This window comes from Hyla sarda, chromosome 8 (assembly GCF_029499605.1).
Source record: "Hyla sarda isolate aHylSar1 chromosome 8, aHylSar1.hap1, whole genome shotgun sequence".
Taxonomy (NCBI): Eukaryota; Metazoa; Chordata; class Amphibia; order Anura; family Hylidae; genus Hyla; species Hyla sarda.
The window spans coordinates 196,044,767-196,063,444 of record NC_079196.1 but is presented as its reverse complement, the minus strand read 5'-3'; the positions used below and the strand labels follow the sequence as shown (position 1 = coordinate 196,063,444).

Sequence of the window (18,678 nt, the reverse complement as noted above, 5' to 3'; positions counted from 1 at the left end):
CAGGAGGGACACCCAGAAGGGCTACCACATCCTAACAATCCTGTGAACACACAACACGCAAAAAGTGACACAATGACAAAAGATAAATAAATGAATGTGTACAGGTATACTGCCCGGACATCCAGCTGGATCTATAAAAATGTCTCTGATCCTAACCAGAAGGCCGGGAATCAAGAGGTAAGTGCCACAAGGTGAAGAGTTCATGGTTCCAGTGCTTCCACTCAGTGAGCCAGTACACCCAGTGTGTTTCATCACCTCGGGGCAGCCATCGAGCTGATTCCTCAGAATCAGTCCCAGAAAGCCCTGGTACACCTGTCACCTCCATGTAGCACCCATCCCCACCAGCCCAATACCAGCATTTCAGGCCACCAGCATGAACTGATAAGAACAGATACTAAAGTTGATCTTAGCCAAAAGGCCGAGAAGCGAGGGATGAGATGAACTGCTGCATAATTGAAAGGTTTTTAAGAAATTTCTATAAGGTTTTATAAGTTTACTTAACTATCTATACCTAGCTCTTAGGGATATTACTTTTACCTGGGGAGGTCACAAAGTGGGCATTGGAAGACCTATAGAACAGGCAATGCTCCATGAGAAAAAGGTATTCTCCAGAAGGAAAAAACTACCTTTCTAGTGCCACCTATATGTAGCTAATAGGTCAATGTCTGACCTAATAAAAAGCCTTGAAACATGAGTAGGGATTTTAGACAAACCAGAATCTTCTTGGAAAGAAAGAAACATGGTTCACGCACCTGGCTACTTAAGGTGTAAACCCCTTAATGTAGCACTCAGATAATACCATGTTCCCTATAAAGGTAGCATAATAAAGAATGTTTTCTTCCTTCTGGAGAAGAGACAATATGCTTGCCTAAACCATGCATATCTAGGACCTTTAGCCAATCCCATACATCTAGAGAACTCAGATTCTGGCTGTTACCATGTTCTGGGCTGATCTAAAAATCCAGGGGCACTTTACTGGGTACAATTGATACATTCCATTTATGAAGACATTAGTAATAATTAGAGATGGGCGAATCAAATCTGAAAAATCCGAATTCATTACGAATTTCAGAAAAAAATCAATTTGCAATGAATGCGAATATCGCCGAGATTCGATTGCGCGAATCACTTCATTAAATTCCATTTAGTATAGTCCAGGCTCCAGGGCATCTAAAATGGCAGATAAACATGTGAGGACATGGGGCAAGGAATCCTGGGAAGGTGGGAACAAGGGCAGGTGGGATCACCCTGAATCACATGCAGCCTATCAGCAGCCAGTCACCCCTGTGATGTCACAGCCCTATATAATCGGCAGCCATATTGCGGCCAGTCACTTCAGCCTTTCATTGCAGAGTGTTAGATAGGGACAGACAGTGCTGTGTGTTGGCCAGAAAAGCCCTTTTCCAGTAGTGATTCACCTCCTAGTCACATCAGCGTTCTGTTACAGAGAGGGACAGAGCAGCGTGTTGCACAGAAAAGCAGCAATTCAGCTCAAGCACAAATCCTGCCTAAAGCACTGATAGGGAAGGGAGTGATATAGAGAGAGTAAGTGCAATTTTGGGTGTAGTACACAGCAACTGTGTTCTGCAGCACTGGAGTGTACTGCTAGTGTTGTACACAAATACTTTTTTAAGCGTACTGGAGCGCATTGTCCTCCCATCATAAGTGCTAGGGATCGACCGATATCGTTTTTTTAGGGCCGATAGTCGATAACTTACACCGATATTCTGGTATAAGTTAACGGCTATTTATCCCTAACACCCTGGGAGCTTTAAATCAATTAACTGCAGCAGCTTTTGCGGTGCCAGAGACCGCTGCTGCCACCCGCTTTTCTCCCCCTGTCTGTCCTGGGGTCCTGAGTCCTATCACCACCGCCCACCGCACCGCCCCGGCCAGAGACCGCCGCCGCTGCCCCATTGCCTCCCTCATCCCCGGTTTTATAATTACCTGTTCCCGGGGCCCGGGCTTCTTCTGGCTCCTGCGGTGTCCTCCTGAGCTGTCATTGTGCACACTGACTGTGACAGCGTAACACAGGACGCAAAGGATCCAGAAATAGCGCAGACCCCGGGCCTCGGGGACAGGTAATTATAAAACCGGGAATGGGGGAGGCAAAGGGGCAGCGGCGGAGGCGGTCTCTGGCCGGGGCGGTGCGGTGGGGGGTGAGGCACGGTGCGGAGGTGGGGGGTGAGGCGGGGCATAATCGGATTATCGGCAAGGTAATTGCCGATACCGATAACGTCCAAAATCGTGAATACCAGCCGATAATATTGGCCAAAGTGATAATCGGTCGATCCCTAATAAGTGCATACCACATATGTACATCTAAGGCTGCATTCACACTATAAAATGAATCCATTTATAAACGTCCATTATAAAAAACCCTGAAAATTGGAATGCACTATTTCTTCTGTTACTATCTTCCATCACAAAATAACGGGCTATAACGGGTTAAAACGGATAATGTAAAAATCCCATAGACTATAATGGGATTTTCGAACAGCCGTTTAACAGCCAATTTTCAGGGTTTTATTTATGGACATTTATAAACGGATTAATTTTATAGTGTGAAAGCAGCCTAAGTTGTGTACTATGTTGTTCCTGTTAAAGCCTCAAAGGCCTAGATACTGTGAAAGGCCAGGCAAAAGTACACACCTTCTGGTGTTGTAGACAAATACTGTTTTAAGCATAGTGGTGCCAGGATGCGCACAGAGGAGTGGCAGAGGCCTGAATTCATCAGGCAGATGTTGCAGCAGATTAGGGGTGAGTGGCAGCAGACGTCGCAGTGAGAGGCCGGAGCTCCCAGTATCAGCTAGCGGTCGTGTCTCAATCGGCAACCCATCTGCCATCATTAATTGGTTAACTTATTTATCCACTTCATCCCAAGTGACACCTGACACACCCAGTCAACAGTCAGTAGGTTGTATAGCAATTGTTTAAATTATATTTAATATTATATAAAAAATTTAGGTGTCATGCAGATTACAGGCATCACTATTAGAGGTCTGATGAGGTAGTCTTGCACTACGAAACAGCTGTCCCACCGGTTCTAAGGAACTTCCTGGCGCTGCCGCCCGCAGCCTGTCCTGCTACACTGTGCACTTTACTATGTGAATATCACCTGAATAAAGAGCAAAAGAAAGATAAGATAACTAAGAGTGGTGAGTGCATTTTTTCTCAATATACCGTTGTTTAGAAGCGCTAACGGAGTGGGCACCACCTGTGCATTAACGGAGTGGGCACCACCTGTCTCTTAAACGAACTTCCATTCTATTCATGTTTGCAGTTTGCTGTTATATAATGCCAAACCAGGCTTAACATATGCAGTGCCAGATGAACTGTTTCTTATACATGCAAGTCACTATTAGAATCACTGCCGCAGGGTGTCTGGATGTCGCAGCAGGGTCGGGAGGCCATATGGCATCACAATTGAAGAGATTAAAGAGATTTTTTAATAAAATTTTTATTTAATTACATTTTTATTGATAAAAAAATTTTTTTATCCTTTTTTGAGGACCCGTTGGAGGGCAAGTCTGGTGCCAGCAGCCACGGTTATTCCAGCTCTAAGTAGTGGAAGTGTTAAGATTTTTAAGAAGAAGAAAATTACAAATCTAGATAAAAAAATGTTGAAACCAACTGGTGGCAAAACATTAATCTCAGAGTTCCCCTCACTCAGGTTTATGGAACGGACTGCAGATATTTCTACAATTAAAACTGCCCCCCTTTTAAATTCACCCTTGATGACATTTTCACATATAATACTACCTCTTTTATCACAGATTTTAGTGTTTTTTTTTTAAGTTTGTGTTTTTTGCACTTGCATGTTCTTTAACTCCTTAAGGATGCAGCCCTTTTTACCTTAAGGACTGAGCCCTTTTTCGCAATTCTGACCACCGTCGCTTTGTGAATGAATAACTCGAAAACGCTTTTACCGAATATTCTGATTTTGAGATTGTAACTTGCATCCTTTTTTGGTGAAAAATCCCCAAATTTCATGAAAATTTAGAAAATTTTGCATTTTTCTAACTTTGAAGCTCTCTACTTGTAAGGAAAATGGATATTCCCAATACATTTTATTTTAATTCACAAATACAATATGTCCACTTTATGTTGGCATCATAAAATGGACATATTTTTGCTTTTTGATAAAATTAGAGGGCTTCAAAGTAGAGCAGCAATTTTCAAAAATCTCATGAAAATTGCTAAATCTGAAGTGACAGATGTTACAGAACTTCAACTCCCAGCATGCCTAGGCAGTCTAGGCATGCTGAGAGTTGCAGTTTGGAAACATCTGGATGGCTACCGTTTGGGCACCACTGTAACAGTGGTCTCCAAACTGTGAGCCTCCAGATGTTGCAAAACTACAACTCCCAGCAGTTTGGCCTTCCTAGGGGTTGCCACAGTAAAGATCACTTTACTCTCACTTTCATCCCCCCCCCCCTCCCCACACCGTCGTTTCCCTACCTGAGCCAGGATCTTTGCAGTCTCCAGCGACGATCAGCAGTTCCCAGACATCTTCTCCTCCAGGTACTGGCCTCCATCTTCTCCCCACATTCCCTTCGACATCCAGGGGTTTGGCAGAACGGGGGCTTGCCATGGCAACCCACTGTCCTTCTCTGCCATTGGTCAGAATCCGTTCTGACCAATGGCAGGGGATAGGAGGAGATCGCAGCACTGCGACCTCACTCCTAGCCCTCAGGATGATCGGGGCTGTCACTGACAGCTCCGATCATCCCTATTTTCCGGGTGATCGGGTCACCAGAGACCCGATCAGCCCGGAATAGCAGAAAATCGGATGTCTGAATTGACATGCGATTTTCTGCGATCGCTGACATGGGGGGGTCTCAGGACCCCCCTGGGCGATGTGCCGGGATGCCTGCTGCATGATTTCAGCAGGCATCCCGGTCCGGTCCCCAACCAGCTAGCGGCGTGGACCGGAATTCCCATGGGCGTAAGCATACGCCCCGCGTCCTTAAGGACTCGGGATGCAGGGCGTATGCATACGCCCGGCATCCTGAAGAGGTTAATTAGGGCCGTAGCTCTCATGAGGCGAGTGACGCAACCGCCTCAGGTGCGCTGTTGCAAGGGGGCACAATGGGGCTCCAGCACCCATTACACTGTTAGGCATTGATTCCCAACCAGGGTGCCAGGACACTCAGGTGGGAAATATGGCACTAACATTTTTTGATTTATCTGTCCAGGCCTGCAGGCCATGCGGGAGGGAAGTCTGTGTGCAGTGCCGGGATGGGCGATGCTGCAGCTCCAATACTCGTGTATCCTCCTACTCCTGTGGAGCAGCTCTGGACTCTGGATTCTCCCTGGTCCCTCAGCAGAATGATGTGGATGGAGGGAAGGAGCAAGGGCAGTGATGACAGAGGCCTACTCAGCTTCAGGTAGTGAACCCCCACCCTTCTTTCACTCCTCTGCACCTCTCTGTCACCCCTCATAACCTTTCTGTAACCCCTGGACACCCCTCTGTTATCCCGTACACCCTTCTGTTACCCCTCTAAACCCCTTTCACCCCTGTACACCCCCACGCTTACCCCATACACCACTGTCACCCGTGTATGCCCCTCTGTCACCCATGTACACCCCTGTCTCCCATACACATCCCTCTGTCACTGTGTGGTGGTAAGGTTGGTTATAAGAGCTTTGCAGTTTGCAGACTTTATTTAAAGAGGTTTCATAATTTATAAAAAGTGACTTGTAAATGTAATCAATAATCATAATTTATTTTGCATTGTGGGAAGGCTGGTGGCATTGTGTTTGGAGGAGGCTGGTGGCATTTGTAGGGAAAAGGGGAGGATAATGCTGGAATAGTGCAGAGCCTAATACTAATATGTTTGTTTTGCTGGTTCTGCCAAAGAGTTTTGGTTGGAACAGATTACCATAATGTCCTGTGCCAGATGGGGAAGAAAAAAAGAATGACTGACAGTGAATATGTCATTTGTGAGTCGATGCATAAAACCGTACTGTAATCTCCATAAGAAGCATTTTAAAAATTATTCGGTAAGGGTGTCCCGCTAATTAAATTTTTTCCCCAAGCCAAAATGGGGGGGGGGGGGGGGCACAATTTTCTGTTCTCGCCTCAGGTGCAAAAAGAGGTAGCTACAGCTCTGTCTGTAATGCACATCATGTAACTATGTTTAGCACTTATCTGATCGCCTTTTAGTTTACAGACTTTGATTAAAAACTTTTCATAATTTATGAAAAGTGACATACATTTTGAAATAAAATTTTATAGAATTTAAATAAATAATTTTGATCCATAAAAGCCAGGAAAGAAGTCCAGAATGGAAGTAAACACTTGCCCCTACTTTCTCATGGCATTTTTCCATCTCCAGGGGTGCCATTTCCCTTTGAGCAAGAACACTTTGTGCAAGAACACTTTGTGCAAGAACACAAATGTATATAGGCTACCTTATACAGGGGCTATATTACAACGTGCCATGCCTCTGGAAACCATTTCATGGTACGTTTTTTGGTGGTGTAACATTTTCAAATCCAAGACCAAGCTATTGGAATGTGTCCTAGAAGAGCCAGCCGACCCAGCATAACAGCTTAGTTTTGACTGTGAAAATGTAATCCAAGTTTCCATCTTCAGCATTGTAATCCAGTTTACTTCAGCATTGTCTGGTTAAAACTTTGGAATTAACAGAGGAAGAAATAAAAATCTGTAGGAAAGTATTATAGAATTTACAAAGTTAAAATTGGTTAAAGGTTATTACAACTTCTATAGAGCAATTTAGGTAAATTTCTACAATCCCTTTCCCCCACATTCTTCACTGCTCTACAAGCGTCACCAAAAACGGCATCTTCTGTCCTATGGGAAAAAAATTGCCATAACAATACCAGATTTGTTTTTATTAGAGAGTGTGCATAGAGGCAAACTGCATACAGATATAAAGACGGACAACTGATCCACAATATCCGGCAGCTGAATATCCCTCCCACTCCATAAATCTCAGTTTTATAACAAAGCTCCTGGTTCCTTCCAACACAAGGATACAAACACAACAAAGACATCAATTATTTATATGACATCCAGGCTGGATAACACACAGTTAGCCTTGTCCATCAGCAAAACAAAGACATCCCAAATAACTATCATTCTACTGTATATAAAAAGGGAAGGACACAAATTTCTATGACGAAAAGTTTTTATACAGTGCGCTGTGGTAAATTGCTTGTGACATTTTGACAGTATAATTATATTCTACAAAGTAGCGCAGGAGCTTTCGGCATGCTCTTTAAGGAAAAAAGTTAGGGTTCTTTTCATAAATCTCTATTTCTGTTATGCAAGAAATGTTGTTGTGTGGCAGGAACTTACAGACCAATGTGTAGGTATAACTAAGAACAAATTCTAGTCCTGCGGGACATTATATAGACCTTTGAAACCATTGTTTTTCTATTTTTTCAATGAAATCTAGCTGACAATAGTATAAAAGGTACCTTAGCAATCTCCAGCTAGGTCATGATTAGGGAAAAGGCGAGGGAGAAGAAAGTATACTTCACAGAGAACGCCCACTAAGCTCAGAACTTACAGCTCTACAAGCAGCGCCATCAGCCAAGTTAAAGGGGTTATCCAGGAAAAAACTTTTTTTTATATATCAACTGGCTCCAGAAAGTTAAACAGATTTGTAAATTACTTCTATTAAAAAATATTAATCCTTTCAGTACTCATGAGCTTCTGAAGTTTAGGTTGTTCTTTTCAGTCTAAGTAATCTCTGATGACACGTGTCTCGGGAACCGGCCAGTTTAGAAGAGGTTTGCTATGGGGATTTGCTTCTAAACTGGGCATTTCCCGAGACACGTGTCATCAGAGATTACTTAGACAGAAAAGAACAACCTTAACTTCAGAAGCTCATAAGTACTGAAAGGATTAAGGATTTTTTTATTTACAAATCTGTTTAACTTTCTGGAACCAGTTGATATATAAAAAAAAGTTTTTTCCTGTAATACCCCTTTAAGTCTTGGAATTGACAGATGTAATGCAGAATTCTGCCAGCAACCTAGTACAACCTGAACCTCTAAATGTACACAGGTACACATCTAAAGATAGAATTCTGATAAACTTCTATTGATACCTTTTTATGCAAAATGTCAACATTAATATGTACCATATATATATATATATATATATATATATATATATATATATATATATATATATATATATATATACACACACACACACACACATGGAATTCTGCTAATAGAACTACACTTACGGTACCTTCAAAATGCATTAAAATAACAGTATATCAGTGATCAAATACTGATGAGCTATTCTAAGGAAAAGCAATCAGTTTTTAACTCCTGGATACCTCAAAAGTTACTAAAACAGTTTTTTTAAAACAGGTACTGATACATAATGATTCTGTCATTAAGTTAAGCAAGGCCAGAGCAAAGAAAGGAAGTGTTATCAGGCCTCTAGCTATTAAAGAGGTACTCCGACATCAGTTAAAGAAATAATAAACATTCTACAGTAGCATATAACCTTGCTTACCTGTCTGCTCCAGTTTTGAAATCACCAAAAATGTATTTGTTTTGGGGTCTTAGTGGTTGGGCAGTTTCCCAGCATTGCATATCCAGAATGCATTGCTTTCCTTTAGCTCATCATCATAATCCTTCTACCTTGCCTACTCCCTTCCCACAGCCCTCCTGCCTTTTCCTCACTCACAGCTGTTGCAGGTCATCTAATTTCACAGCGAACTATTGCACCAGTAACGTTGTAGCACCTGCTGCACCCACTCCCTGTCTGCTCCTCTCCCTGTGGCACTGATCAGTACAAGGCAGCATTTTGTAAATACACCTCACTCTCCCCAAATGTCTCAATAATTAAAGATATATATATATATATATATATATATATATATATATATATATATATCACAGGGAGGTTGTGATGTAAGCTGTAGAGGCTGGTCAAAGTTGGGGACACCACTCACTGGGTGGGCCCTTTAACATAGGGGCAAGATCAAGCCACATCTCCTAAAATAGCAAATATGCGTTGTCCTAGGAGAGAGGGATGAGCCAGGGAGCTGGAGACAACACAACTTCCTGTTGGGGTAAATTATGCAAAAGCCAGTATAATTTGTGAGAACACTACAGTATTAGGTTATTTATCAATTTTTTTTTAGTTGTCAACAATGAGGAGGGGCTTCATCTTTTGTCCTACTGCAGGCAGGCCAGAGGGGGAGAGAGAGACTCCTGCAGCAGCCATTTACCTTAGAGCAAGATACAGGACAGTGAGGGGGGGCCATGTATGTGTTCCTGGAAAATTGAGCCATTTCTTTACATATTTCTCAGTTTTGTCACTCAAATTTTTACACATCTAGTTATAGTACCATGTTATATGTTTTTGTGCATATAAAGACGATAAAATTAGTATAAAGTACAGAAAACTTGCATAATATAGCACTTAATGTTTTTGTCGTTCCATTAAAATACATTTACTGCAGACGGGGTTAGTACAGATCCTCCCAAAAACTGTCTGGGAGACACTCCTCTAAGAAAGAATTACAGAGGAGCGCATATACAGTCAGCATCTTGAAAGCACAAGATAAAGATGGGAATTTATCTTGCCGGCCGCCTCCAGCTATACGCTTCCTGCTAGATAAGTAATGATCATAGCACCAAAGCACAAATGCACTGCTCAGCAGGCAATATCTGTTATTAAAGTCCCCGATGTTTGGTAACCACAGTCCTGCTCTGAAACAAATAAGCACCATTATGCAATTGAAACCACTTTGTGGCTGGGGAGGGGGGCACATACAATTTTAAAGATGTGCCGGGGTTTAGCAATGATCAGGAGCTAAAACGGCAAGACTGCTTTAAAAGGACAAAAAGCAAGCTGTGCAGTATTGTGGAGAAAATATGGAAAAATGTAACTCCAACTCAGTTTTAATTTTTGACAACATAGAAGAATTCTCAAACAGAGTGGTTATCTCATGTAAACATATACAGACATAAAAGACATTTCACCACTCAGGCCAAAGTGCAGAGTGACTGATGAACAGTGTCTCTTAAAGGGGTACTCCGCCCCTAGACATCTTATCCCCTATCCAAAGGATAGGGGATAAGATGTCAGATAGCCGCGGTGCCGCTGCTGGGGATCCCCGCTGCGGCACTGCGCTATCATTACAGCACAGAGCGAGTTCGCTCTGTGCGTAATGACGGGCGATACAGGGGACGGAGCCGCATGACGTCATGGCTCCGCCCCTCGTGATATCACGGCCCGTCCCCTTAATGCAAGTCTATGGCAGGGGGCGTGACGACCGGCGCGCCCCCTCCCATTGACTTATATTGAAAGGGGCGGGCCGTGAAGTCACGAGGGGCGGAGCTGTGACGTAACGATGCTCCGGACCCTGTATTGCGCATCATTACGCACAGAGCGAACTCGCTCTGTGCTCTAATGATAGCGCAGTGCTGCAGCGGGGATCCCGGGAATCCCCAGCAGCGGCACCGCGGCGATCTGACATCTTATCCCCTATACTTTGGATAGGATGTCTAGGGGCGGAGTACCCCTTTAAAGGGGAACTCCTTTGGAAAAAAAAAACTGGTGCAAGAAAGTTAAACAGATTTGTAAATTACTTCTATTTAAAAATATTAATCCTTCCAGTATGTATCAGCTGCTGTATACTACAGAGGAAGTTAAGTTTTTCTTTTCAGACTGACCACAGTGCTCTCTGCAGACACCACTGTCCAGAGCAGAAGAAGTTTTCTATGGAGATTTGCTTGTACCCTGGACAGCTCCTGACATGGACAGAGGTGTCAGCATAGAGCACTGTGATCAGACTGGAGAGAACTTCAGAAAGAAATACAACTTCCTCTGTAGTATGCAGCAGCTGATAAGTACTGGAAAGATTAAGATTTTTTAATAAAAATAATTTACAAATCTGCTTAACATTCGGGCACCAGTTACCGTATTTATCGGCGTATAACACGCACTTTTTAGGCTAAAATTTTTAGCCTAAAGTCTATGTGCGTGTTATACGCCGATACACCCCCAGGAAAGGCAGGGGGAGAGAGGCCGTCGCTGCCCGCTTCTCTCCCCCTGTCTTTCCTGGGGTCTAGAGCCCTGCTGCCGGCCCTTCTCTCCCCCTGGCTATCTGCGCCGCTGCCCGTTCTGTCCCCCTGACTATCGGTGCCGGCGCCCCATTGCCGGCACCGATAGCCAGGGAGAGAGAAGCGGCGCAGACAGCCAGGGGGAGAGAAGGGGCAGCGGCACCCATTGCCGGCGCCGCTGCCCCATTGCCTCCCCCCATCCCCGGTGGCATAATTACCTGTTCCCGGGGTCGGGTCTGCGCTGCTGCAGGCCTCCGGCGTGCGTCCCCTGCGTCGTTGCTATGCGCTGCACGGCGCATGACGTCAGTGCTCCGCGCCGTGCATATCAACGACGCAGGGGACGCACGCCGGAGGCCTGCAGCAGCGCGGACCCGACCCCGGCAACAGGTAATTATGCCACCGGGGATGGGGGGAGGCAACGGGGCAGCGGCGCCGGCAATGGGTGCCGCTGCCCCTTCTCTCCCCCTGGCTGTCAGCGCCGCTTCTCTCCCCCTGGCTATCGGCGCCGGCAATGGGGCGCCGGCACCAATAGTCAGGGGGACAGAACGGGCAGCGGTGCCGATAGCCAGGGGGAGAGAAGGGCCGGCAGCAGGGCTCTAGACCCCAGGAAAGGCAGGGGGAGAGAAGCGGACAGAGACGGCCTCTCTCCCCCTGCCTTTCCTGCGGGTGTATCGGGGTATACACGCGCACACACGCACCCTCATTTTACCATGGATATTTGGGTAAAAGACTTTTTTTACCCAAATATCCTTGGTAAAATGAGGGTGCGTGTTATAGGCCGGTGCGTGGTATACCCCGATAAATACGGTAATTTGAAAAAAAATAAAAATTAAATGTTTTCTCACCGGAATACCCCTTTAAGTTGGCCATGTTATTAAGATACCTCTTAGCCAAGTAATCTTCCTAATCCTCCATACACATGCATCGGTTTAGCCAAGTGTGCATATATTCTGAATAGGAAGAGCTGAGAAAACCACTGCAAGGCATCTGCTGTGGCAAGAAAATCAGTAGGCCTCCATACACATTAGATTGTCAGAAGACTTGTGTATGACAAGCACAGCTGCCCATTTGACATAAGATTGCAGTCAAGACAATGACAAACATTTTTTTACATTGTTTCCTGCTTCAATTGCATCTACACAGTTATACATAGCATATATTCACAACTGCTAATTTTTGGATAAGAAAAAGGGGAATTCAAATCAGATGGAGGCAGATGCATCCATGCCCTTTTTTTGACCTGCTTTCTGTGCATATTCAAGTCTTGGAAATGGAGAGAGGAAACGAACACAAACTGCAATGGAGGATCTCAAATCTGTTACATTCATGTGCATTCTGAATGAAGGACTTAAAGGGGTACTCCACCCCTAGACATCTTATCTATCCTTCCCTTCCTATAGACTTGCATTGAGGGGGCAGGCCGTGACATCACGAGGGGGAGGGTCATGATGTAACGAGGGGGCGGGTCATGACATCACGATACTTCGGCCCCTGTATCGTGAGTCATCAGCACGGAGCGATCTTTGGTCTGTACAGCTGATGACAAGCGGGTGCTGCAGGAGAGATTGCGGGGATCCCCATCGGTGGGACCCCCATGACCAGACATCTTATCCCCTATTCTTTGGATAGGGGATAAGATGTCTAGGGACGGAGTACCCCTTTAACTTAGACTTCCCTAAGGGTATGTTCACAATACGGAAAGCCAGGCGGATTCTGCATGCAGCATCCCCCATCAGAACCTAATGTCCACGCAGGAATAGCCATCCCATTGATTGTAGTGCAGTTCCAGGCGGATTTTGACAAAAAAAAATAAATGAACGAACCTATGGAAATGAAACTACGGAAATTACGATGTCTGAGCTGTGCAGTGAATTCCCATTGACAGCAATGAGGATTCCACTTAGAATTTCTTTGTGGAAATTTCATAGTGTGAGTATATGAGAATAGGTTTTATAAACCATACATTACTGATATCAAAGTTCAACAACTTAGTGAATCCACACTTTACTGATAGCATTGCTGTTATTGTACTTACAGCACATTGACAGATCCTCCATAAACATGGCCTCTGAATAAGGGCCACTTACGGAACCAGGCTAATCCCATGAAGCATCAAGTTACAAGATATCTAAAAGCCTGATATAAAGTAATGCCTGAGAGGATTAGGCACAGAAGTACAGCAATTCGGCACTGCCTATCCAAATATCAAGTTTCCCTCAATGGTCTTGGACAAGGAACACTTGAAGAAAACTCATTCTACAGGATCCGACAACGATATTAAATCAGATGAGACACCGGAGATGTCTTGAGCTTCTGATATTCAGAGGTAGCTGGAAGATTTATTGACAGCAGAAATTAAAGAAGCAGAGAGTGGCATAAAAAGATGAGAAAAAATCAGAGTGAGTTAAGATGTAACAATCTAATCAAGTCATCTCCGAGAGGGATCTCTTACAGGCAACGTCTACACTGCTTAACACAAGTTCCCGAAGGCTGGAGTAAAATCTTTGTGGTGACAAGAGCACAAGGTAGAGAGGACACCATAGCACTTAGGAAGGGAGAAAATTACCCCAACCTCTGATCTGGGACGAGCAGAGCTCTGTCACAATAAAAGACACAATCATTCCTCTCTTCAGAACCCATTACTCTGAAATGCCAGACAATGACCGGATGATTCCGAATTGTCCCAGTGTCTCTGCTTTCTGTTCACTTACATTTAAGAAAAGTTTTTTCATAATCTAAAAAGTGAACAGCTGTCATGTAAAAGTTGAAACTTTCCTGAGAAGACATTTAAAAGAAAGCACTGTGTCCCTGCAGACCTATTCTGCGCAATGACATCTCCCTTACCACATTAAAGCATTACTGTCAGTAACTTCAGACATGTGGAGGTCTTCATGCTGAAACCCCTTCCGATTAGGGCTGGGCGGTATACCGTTTCATACCGAATACCGACATTTTTGTGCTGCACGATATGAATTTTAACCCATACCGCAATACCGTTTGGGGACCTCCCCCTCGGGAATGAATTAAAGAGCCCAGCGCTGCGTTGTCCTCACATCGGGGAACTAATCACAAGTCACCCGGGAGCGCTGTTCTGCCCCCCCAATTAATTATCAGCCCAGTGCTGTCCCCATCGGGGTAAATACTGATATGCCACCCGCATGCGCTGCCCTTCTCATCCTCATGTTTGTTGCGGCCGTCGGCGAGGACACTCTAGTTTTGCAACATCTGGAGGTCGGCAGGTTGAAGACCACTGCTCTATATTGTGTGGTATCCCTATGCCCGGGCTGCAAAAAATAAACAAAATAAACTTTAACTCACCTCCCGTTGGTCCGGTATCGGCCTCATCTGCTTCCTAGTGAATGGAACGTCTGAAAGCCATCAGCCTATCACCGGCCGCAGCGAGGTTCCGCCTCGGCCGCTGATAGGCTGAGCCCACTGTCATGTAGGAAGCCGCCCAGAGCTTCTTATATGACAGTTGGCTCAGCCTATAAGCGGCCGAGGCGGAACATCGCTGCGGCCGGTGATAGGCTGACGGCTGTCTGAAGCTCCCGTCCCTAGCATAAGGCCGACGTCGGAACATGCATGAGTTTATTTTGTTTACCTTGTGTCTGCGCCGGCAACCAACAGCACGAGGAGGGCAGCGGGTGACATGTGAGTATTTACCCCGATGGGGGCAGCGCTGGGCTGATAATTTTTGTAGGGGGTGGGATGCAGAACAGCGCAGCGCTGGGCTGATAAATTTTGTTGGGGGGGCAGAATAGCGCAGCGCTGGGCTCAGAATTAAATTGGGGGGAAAGAAATACCGTTATATACCGTGGAACCGCTGAAAGTTACAAAAATACCGTGATACGCAGATTTTGTCATACCGCCCAGCCCTACTTCCAATCATATCATTAGTTATAGCTGGGTGAAACGCTTCACTTCCTGGCTGGTACCTGTTCCAACTCATGCACTTCATAGACTATAATGGAGCACGAGTCTAATCGGGTGGGCAGCCAGGAAGTGAAGCACACTGCCGAGCGCTTCTCCCAGCTATAACTAATGTTCGAAAGTGGTCTCATCACTGAGACTGACCGATCTTTACTTTTGTTATGTGTGTGCAATATGTCAAAATGTAATATTTTTGACAGTAACACTTTTTTTTTATCCTGTCAACAAAACTAAAAACCTATCCCCAGGATAGTAAATCAATATTAGTAAAGCAACACAGTTCCTGTATCAGGTTTTTGATGAAAAACAGATTCCTCAAAACCTGACTAAACTGTATCAAAACGTGTGTACAAATTTCAATCCGTATACGGTTAAAAACCATATACGGTTTGAAAAATGATGTCCGGTAGCATCCGTTTAAGAAAAAAACGTATACGTTTTTAACTGTGCACTCACTTTTGAATCAAGTTTCACTTGTTTGATTGAAATTCCAAGAAAAATAACTGTGCAAAATCAAAAACCGGATGGTGAAAACCGGATGGAACCGTACGCACATATGGTTCTGTACGATTCCCATTGACTCCCATGTTTTCAAAAAACGTATACGTTTAATACAGTTTTTCACCCCGACAAAAAAACGTGGTAGACTACGGTTTTGGGTACGGGTAAAGAAAAACTGACAAAACCGTATAAGACATACGGTTTACAATGTTAAGTCAATGCATACGGTTTTCTATACGGTTTTTAACTTGAAACCGTATACAGGAACTGTAAGCAAAAACGTGGTGTGCATGCACCCTTAAACTGGTATGGGGTCAGATTTCAAGAACCGCCACCAATGCGCAGTTTAAAGGTGCCACAGCCTTTTTAATGCTTACGTCTGCTCTCATTTGCAATCACTGTAAATGTACAGTAGCAGAAATAAGTAGCGACACTCACCTCTTGTCCCTAAGGAAAGGACTAGAGAAAGCGCAGGGAGCCATATTAAAATGGCTGTCGTCTTGTGTGTTGTAACTTGGCCATGTGAACACAAAGTTTGATTTATCCGATCGTGAGTGCCACTACTTATTCCTGCTTCTGGATATTTGCTATGGACTGCGCCTGCCACTTCTATAGTAGTTGAGCACCAGTATAAGGTGAGGAGTCCCGTATTTGCGACTGTGAATATACAGAGCCTGAATTGGCAGATAGTGGTGGTCCACTATCTTATAGAGACATTACTATAAGTGACAATGGTGAAAGGTACTGCAGCCTAGCCCCATTCACTTCAACTGATAGCACAGCTTTTACAAGGATGAGCACATAAAAATACATAATAAAAAGGCATCCACACACAATCGCTGCACCCCCTCCCACAGCTCATCAGCAGGGGTGGTGGGAATCAAAACCCTAACTATTGATAGACAATCCTGAGCTTAGGTCACGAGTTCTTTTAAGGCTGCGTAACGCTGTAAGGTGCATGACAATTTCACTTTTAGGATAACAGGAAATTTTTTAAGAATGGAGAGGGTCTCTGTTAGGTTTACAAAATCCCAGGGCTGTGGAGTCTGTAGATAAATGTTCCTACTCCGCAGTTTATTGTACTTCCGACTCCCGAACTCAGACTCCTCTGCATTAACATGCAAATGTATTCATAAACACTTACAGTTGAATCCAAGAAGCTGTCCCACCAAGTTCTTCTAAGCTCTTCTAGCAGAGAGAGGTAGTAGGGCAGAAGCTGCTGCCTTCTCCTTTTTGTGTGCTGATCTGCTGCTGAAGATAGGGCAGTGGAAAGATCCAGGAAGGGGCATTTATTTGAAAACATGATTTCCCTAGTAGAATCCCATAGTCATGTTTAAAGTTTAAGCTAACAATCGGAGTTTACAAGTTTTTATAGCCTTAGCTAAATGGCAGCAGTTTTCCAGTGGTTTACAGCTTCAGTCTTGAACTATTGACCCTCCATTCCCTTCACTTATACAAGCGTCTCTAGTCCTGCAAAAAACATATTTCCTTAATCCCTTATCAGTGAGAGGCTAGGTTACCCATGGGTTCCCTGTAACAGCAGAACACAACACTATGGAAAGTATTGCTGCTCCTAATTGTGTATTGTGTGCCATATAGTGATGCACATGAAAAGCATGCTTCATGGTCATTTAACGTGTTCGTATTGGGGCTACGTGAGGCACTGCATACATTGGTCTTTATTCTTACAGTAAGTCATTAATTATAACTTTTTGTGAATTGGGACATTTAAACTTGCTTTTTTTTAAATTCCAATCTAAATTTAGTAGGAGTCGGTGCATTGTTTGCTGACTCCGACTCCAGGTACCCAAAATTTTGTCCGACTCCTCGACTCCGACTCCACAGCACTGCAAAATCATCAGATTATCATTTTAACCCTTAAAGGGGTACTCCGGTGAAAAACTTTTTTTTTATTTTTTTATTTTTGTTTTAATCAACTGGTGCCAGAAAGTTAAACAGATTTGTAAATCACTTCTATTAAAAAATCTTAATCCTTCCAGTACTTATTAGCTGCTGAATACTACAGAGGAAATTATTTTCTTTTTGGAACACTGAGGAGGAATATCCGGGTTAAGCCTATTCAATAATTCGGGAGTATACCAGCCCATAATCAATTTATACTGAGTTTCTTTGTAGGCCGTGCAATTCGAGGCCTTAGAGGCCCTCTCCCAGATAGCCTGCCACTGAAGAAGGGCAATAGTGGTGTTGAGAGCCTCCTCCCAGCGACCCATATACCGATGCATCTGCGGGGCTTCCCCAGGAGGCTGGAGAAGCAAGGAATAGATGTCAGAGAGAAGACCCCTCGTCTGAGGCCCACCACGGCATAATCTTTCAAATCCAGTAGGCAAGGAAACCACTGTAGAGCCATGCATAGTTGTCATATAATGTCACAACTGCAGGTAGTGAAAGCGCTCAGACGAGGGGAGGTTTCAACTATTTATCAGATGTTCAAAAGGCAGAACGAGAAAGGGTCAACTACATCAGCCCAGCAGAAAAGGCCCCTAGAACCCCACTCCCGCACCATAGCAGAAGACATACCGGGGGGAAAGGCAGGGTGATAAAGGAAGGAACGCAGAGTGCAAATGGGCAGCCCAATTATATTTGACCACATCCAGGACCGCTAGACTCCCCCCCCAGGCCCTACTAGCCATCATAACGGACATAAGGAGTCGATGCCTCTTCCCGTCCCAAATAAAACGAAAGATGGCCAACTGAAAAGAACGGAGGGCAGACAGAGGCACACGAGTAGGCAATGTTTAGAAAAAATAGAGGAGTTTTGGGAGGATTGTCATCTTTACCGCTGCAATACGCCAAAAAAGGAGATGTACTGTGAGCGCCACTTCTCCAGGAAGGCACGAAGTTCCCGAAAAAGCGGAAGATAGTTGGTAGAGTAGAGAGAAGAGTAGTGGGAAGTAATGTGTACCCCAAAGTATTTAAGATATAGGAAGGGATATAGGAAGATTGGGAGGAAGTGCCGATTTAGAGAGATTCACCTTATAACCCGAAACCACCCCGTAGTCATGAAGAGCCTTGTACAGATTAGGAAGAGAAAATAAAGGACGGGAGAGTGTGGGAAGAACATCATGGGCAAACAGGCAAATCTTGAACTCCCTGTCATGCAAGGGAATGCCAGTGATGTCTGGGTCACTCCTAATCATGGCGGCTAAATGCAGAGGACAA

The 18,678-nt window shown here is 44.4% G+C and overlaps 1 protein-coding gene and 1 non-coding gene across 5 annotated transcripts in view; both read right to left on the bottom strand.

The window, feature by feature from the left end:
• Positions 1-18,678, bottom strand: part of MAD1L1 (mitotic arrest deficient 1 like 1) — a 790,601-nt gene that overhangs the window by 617,878 nt on the left and 154,045 nt on the right. The window lies entirely within an intron of this gene.
• LOC130290088 (U2 spliceosomal RNA) lies at positions 241-430 on the bottom strand. Its single transcript, XR_008847505.1, has one exon. It is a non-coding gene; the product is annotated as a U2 spliceosomal RNA (small nuclear RNA).